This window comes from Lontra canadensis, unplaced genomic scaffold (genome assembly GCF_010015895.1).
Source record: "Lontra canadensis isolate GAN:19392208 unplaced genomic scaffold, GSC_riverotter_1.0 scaffold34, whole genome shotgun sequence".
In the NCBI taxonomy this organism is placed as follows: Eukaryota; Metazoa; Chordata; class Mammalia; order Carnivora; family Mustelidae; genus Lontra; species Lontra canadensis.
Window position 1 is genome coordinate 6,094,798 of NW_022631028.1, and position 6,000 is coordinate 6,100,797.

The 6,000-nt window shown below is 46.5% G+C and overlaps 1 protein-coding gene across 2 annotated transcripts in view; it reads right to left on the reverse strand.

Moving 5' to 3' along the window:
• TAFA4 (TAFA chemokine like family member 4) overlaps positions 1-5,651 on the reverse strand; it is a 175,269-nt gene extending 169,618 nt beyond the window's left edge. For both annotated transcript variants that reach the window (XM_032867352.1, XM_032867354.1), the window contains exon 1: positions 5,371-5,651. The gene's annotated coding sequence lies outside the window, so the exon portion shown is untranslated. The remainder of the gene's footprint in view (positions 1-5,370) is intronic.
• Between the last annotated feature and the right edge of the window lie 349 nt (positions 5,652-6,000).

The window sequence follows — 6,000 nt, forward strand, 5'->3', positions numbered from 1 at the left end:
AAATTGTCATCCTTCCCAGAATGGCTCCAGAGAGTATCTGAGTCTCACTGGAGTGCAGGTAAATGGCCACACCCCATAGAAAGTCTTCATAATAGAGGGTTTCACCTAACTGCATGGACGTGGGCTGACCTCAGAGATGCCAGACTCCTTCCCCAGCCATGGGTTCACCAAAGGCGTTCCTATGGCCCTTTGCCCAGTAAACTAAGCAGTACAGATTATATGATATATGACCCCATTTGTCTAAAATGATTTGGTCTCAACATCTCTCTGTGGATAAAGGCAGAAGGAGGGAATTGGAAATACATGTACTGAAATATGAAAAAGTATTCTCTCGATGGCAGAACTGGGTACATTTTTTCACTTTCCTTTTTATACTCTTTTACAGTGTTTGACTTTTCTACCCCACATACACATTTTCTTTATAAATTAAAGAAATCAAATAGAAAAGACATCTTCAAGACAAGCCTAGTGTGATGCAAAGAATCCTAGCGTACGCTTTAGGGACCTCAGTTCCTGCCAGAAACAAGGAGCTGGGGACGTTGGGTAAGCCATTTCACTGGTCTGGGCCCAAAAAGTCACCCTGGATCCAAGTTTCTCCACCTCAGCACCAATGACATTTTGTGCCCCAGAATTCTTTGCTGTGGGAGTTGCCTTATGCCTTAGTGTAAGTCTAGCAGCACCCCTGTTCTCTACACCCGGTAACCTAATTCCACCCCAGGCTGAGACAACCAAAAATGTCTCCAGATGTTGGCAAAGGTCCCCTACAGAGCCAAACTGCCCCCAGTTGAAAACCATTGCCCTGGATGGTCTGTAAGTTTCTTCCTTGTTGGAAACCTTCTATGATTTATTTTAAACACTGTGCCTAAAGTCCAAGTTGGAGGCCCAGTATTGCACTCTGGAAGACCAAAATCTCATCAGTATTTTCAGGATTCACGAGGCAAAAGATGAAATAAAATTGAATAAAATAAAGAAATGAAACTGTGAATTTTCAGAGAAGTCTTTGGGACATGTGGCATAGATATGAAACAGAGAGTTTAAGCAGATGCAATAGTCATTTAAAAACTAATAATAACTCGGGTTTTGGACAGTTCCACCTTTAGTTAAGACAAGTGAAATGCTGCAGAAATGTTCAATGGCCTTTCTAGTTTGAAATAAACTCAGAGCAGAAAAAATACAACAAATCAAAAAAAAACCCACATAGGTTATTTTTCTGTAATGCCGTATTTTTATTTAAAAAAAGAAGCCTAGTGTTTTCTCTTTATAAGAAATGCAAGGGCATTTTTCTAAAAGAGACACTCTATTCTTCTCCACTAACAATACTATAAACAGTCTTAGGAAAGGAGACAAATTAGCAACATCTTTACTACCTGTCTATCTTTCTAAATATAGCATCTTGTTTTTATTTGTCATTTCATTAACATTTCATTAATAAGAACTCCCTAATATCTGACACTCCCAGACTTTTGAATTAAAATCATCTATGCCCACGCTAATGACTTGCTACTGTAAGATCCTAACATTTTTTGAATTAAAAAGAGTGACAAAGAAAGATTCAACACGGTTTTTGATTCATGACTCTTTGGACATCCATAGTTCATTCACAGAGAGAAAGCCATTTATTAACCAGGATGTTTCATCAACGTCAACATTCTATACCTGACACACACTAAGTCCTCAACAAAGGCAGGGCACCATTAGCAGGACTCACAACCAAGCCAGAAAACAGTTTTATTCCAAATTACCAGTTTGGTTTTACAGCAACTGAAAATTACAAGGTACGACAGAGGAGACAGATCACACAATAAATTAATATTCTGAGCTCTCAAACCTTCCATCATGCCTCATCTTCATTTTAACGTTTGTGTCTTTCCACATGCTCAAATAGAGCCAAACCGAGTCACCCAATCCCACCCTCTTCCACTGCCACCGCCCCTAGAAGTGTGTCTTTTCTAATTGCAAATACTAGGACAGCTACTAGGAAGCAGCCCAAGGCTAGCTGATGCATACAGTTGTCAAATCCCTGAGCTGGGTTCAACCGCCTAATATTCTAACTGATCCCTGATACGAAGAGAGGGGGACACGGTCCTGCTCTGCAGACACAGCTGAAATGAGGGGTCCTTCAGCATCCCAACACCACTCTGCAGGCCCTTATCAGAAAAGTCAGGAAAGGGTACTGGGCTAGAAGTTAGGATCCCAGTTCTTTTTACAAGGTAATGGGCTAAAGTCATAACACCTTTTACCCTAGATCTTTTAGAATACTGAACTCCTGAGGTGCTCTCTAGATTTAAAATTCTGTGAGTCTTTGAGTCTTTAAACCTGATTATGCAATTAAACTTATGTTTAAACACATACATACACACACACACACACACACACACAAGAATCCTTTTCACTGACTTTATGGAAGAAAATGATTTAGCTTGACTAACAACTGTAAAACACAAAGAGTTAACTTTGTGATGGGGAGCCAAAGTTAATTCTTTTCTTGTGGGGGAGTTGCCAGAGATCACAAACTGTGTGGGCTATTATTACGAAGTGTAACTCAAGCTTATGTCTGTAAGTAAGGACTGTTAGGAAGGATGGGAGCTTTTTCTAATAATGTTTTCAAAACAAATAGCTATGAAGTGATTAATGTGGCCAAGATCCCTCCGCCAATCCCTTTGTGGACGTCTTTTTCCTCTCGCCTGTCCCTCACCCTCAATCCTGGATCTCTCCTAACGAATTAGGAGAAAGTCCACTGTATGATCTCCCAGTCATCTACGACTGGCTCTGGGACTTGGAAGTCATTTTGCTAATCTTAGCAGATTTATTTATCCTGCACCTGATGAAATGCACACATGTATATAAATGAATCCATCAACTAGATGTTCCATCTATCTTGAGACCAAAAACAAAACCTCAAAAGACTAGTCCATTTACTATGACATCTTTCCATATTTGTAAAGAAATAGCGCCAAAATGTAGCGTAAAAAACTCCCAAAGAAGAAGGAGGCATAAGGGGGAAACATACTTCTGCAAATTCTAAGGAGATCTATAAACTGCAATCTGAGAATTTTATTAAGCTAAGCTTCTTAGTATAGAAATCCCCAACACTCTCCAACTGGGCAGCTAATTGAGAGAAAGAGCCAAAATTGACTTCCCTCTTTCTCTTATTCATCACAAGCAATATAGAACCCTTGCTCAACATGACAATGTGACTCTTGTCAATGCATGTTCAAATCAGATAGAGGATTGGCTCGTGATGATGTCATCCCCGTGGGTTAATCCCCAGTGAATGCAGTTTTAATATCATATGCATCAACACGTCATTTACATAACAAAGTATTATATTAAGTGTAACAATAAATGAGCTGTGCAGATAAAAGCAGCTATTAGAGAAAGGCTATGTGCCACTGAAAAGGAGTCAGGGGGACAAAGACTTTTTTTTTAGACTAAATGGAACTAGGTCATCAAACAATACACCTCTCTAAAAAAAGCAAAAAATGAATATTGAAATTCAAGTGACCTAGAACATTCTAGTACTAGAGATATGGAAATGTTGCCTCCAATGAAGTAATTAAGTAGAGATATTTGTAGGGTTTGTATGTGTGTTTGGGAGACAAGTTAAAAAAAAAATAAAGACGTTGAAAAAAAAGCAAACTAGCAGCTATTGCTTTTCTGGGAATAACAACTTTCTTATCTTTAAGAGGGAAAATTGGCCAAGTCAGATCGTGACTTAAAACCCTGTAATAAATTTTAAAGTGTTAAAGGGTAGTTAAAATGGCACAGAGGGAAGACAGAAAAGTCAGGCAAAGCAGAACAATGAGCAGAACTGAGGGAGGAAGCCTTGAAACACAGCTTTCTGAGATTATTGATCGAGAAATGTCCACACATATGAAGAGAGCTGCTTGCACAAATGAGCAATGCCAGCTCACGCGGTCAGTTTGGGAGGACCTAAGTCATCATTCATTAGTCACGATGATTCTGAAAACTGTTCTCCTGCTGCCTTATTAAGATCTGTATTTCCAATTCAAAGGAAGTGTTAGGCTTGTGCACTGATTTATAACTACAAACTTAGCCGGAACGCTTGTTACTGTAAACCGGCAGCGAAGTGTTGAAGAATTTTTTAAGTCCTACATCTGCTCAAGAATGACCAAGTGGAAAAACACCGATTATATTGTGATTGGGCAGGTGTGGCTGTCTGGGTGTGCAGGTGGGATTTTCAGGTTGGTGCCCATAATCCTTCTAGCAAGGATATTAGAGAAAGAAGCCCACCAAGGCTTTGAACACGCCCATCCCCCCACACCGGGATCCCCTGTCACATCACATCAACCTTGCTGGCCTTGGAGGGACGGCCATAGAAAAGTTGAAGGGGAAAAGAGTACAGGAATGCAGATGCTTCACCAAAGGGGGTCCTTAAATCCCGGCTAGGGATTTGGAGGGATGTGAGCCCATGGGTAGCTCTCAGTGAGTCCATGAACCTGTTAATGTACATCTTCCCGGGGGCTGAATTATAGCTTGGCTAAGGCTCTCAGTGGCGTCCGTGGAATCCCAGACGTTAAATGATACTGATTCCGGAGAAAAACGCACCAGTGGCACCCTTCTGGCTTTAGCTGCCCCCCCCAAGTGCAGGACCCCAGACTTTCCACCTCCCATCTTTCCCAAGCCATGAGTTTAGGATTAAAGACGCTCTCCTTTCCAGGAGCGGATTGTCCAGGCAAACGAGGCAAGAGAGGGTCTGAAGAAGAAGGGAAGCAACATAGACCCTCCCGCCTGGTGGACAAATCCGAGGTGCCTCAAGGGGGAAGAGACGGAACTTCCAGACTCGCTCTAGTTTTCTACGTGGGCGGGAAGCTTAGCGCTTCAACTGAAAGATGCGCCCCGGGTGCACGCAGCGTCCTTCCAGCAAGAGCCCCGCAGCCAGGGCTTCGGGTGTAGGCTAAAGTGGCTCCTATAAGGGCCAGGGTCAGACCCAAGGGATGAAGCCCCAAAGCCGGCTTCTCCAAAACAACCGCTCACCCCGAGTTCACGCTCCCCGCCCCCACACTGATAACGATCCATTGAGAGGCCCCGCTGGCCGCCAAGGAGCACCCCGGGGGATCCGTGAGAGGCACATACGAACCCCGAAGTTGGCAGCGCCCGCTGCCCGGCGTCAGCCACGCATCCCCACTTAGGAACGCCGCTTCCAACTTCGGGGTGCAAGCCAACTACCGCACGGGAAGTCACCCCCGTTCGAGAGTGTCGGGATGAGGGGGGCTGCCCGGAGCCAAGTCGGTATCAGCCCGAGAGGCAGCCACCTGCCACGAGACAGACTGAGTACTGAGTACTGGGTCCAGCGCCACCCCAACCCCGTCTTCCCAACCCGTCTTCCGCCCTCCCAACCCTTCTTACCTGACTAGAGCCGCGGCCAAGTCGGGCTGGCGCGTCCAGGACGAGGCTCGGATCTCTGCACAGGAGCCGGAGGCTCACCGGGCCACCTCCCCGCGGGCGCCCCGGGAGTGGCCCATCACCCCCGCAGGCTCACTGTGAAAGTTCTCAGGTCTCTCCGAAGACACGTCGGAAACTGCCGCAGAAAAGCAGCGGCTGCAGAAGCGCAGGTGCCACTCCACTCCCGGAGTCTGGCTGCAGCCGCACGTGGGGTCGGTGCGCCCCGTCCGGGCCGCGCGCAGCGAGCAGTGCGGGGCCGAGCCGGCGGGCGAGCGGGCCGGGAGGGGCCGGGCCCACCGCGGGCCGCGCTGATTGGCCGGGCCGCCCGGCCCCTGCCCCCGCCCGGCCGGGTGGTCCACGTGGGCCGGCCCTCTTCCCTCCCTGCACCTAGGGCTCGGTCGCCCTCCCCCATCCCTCGCCCCCGCTCGGCTCCCAGCGCCTCTCCCGAGCGCCTCACTGTGGCCAGCACTCCGCCGGCAGGTGCCGGGGAAAGGTATTCTCTCCGAATACCTGAGAGCCGCAGGAGCCTTGCATAAGGGAGTGGAATTTAGGGTTCGGCTCCAGATGAAAAACGATCCCCATACCGGGTATCTC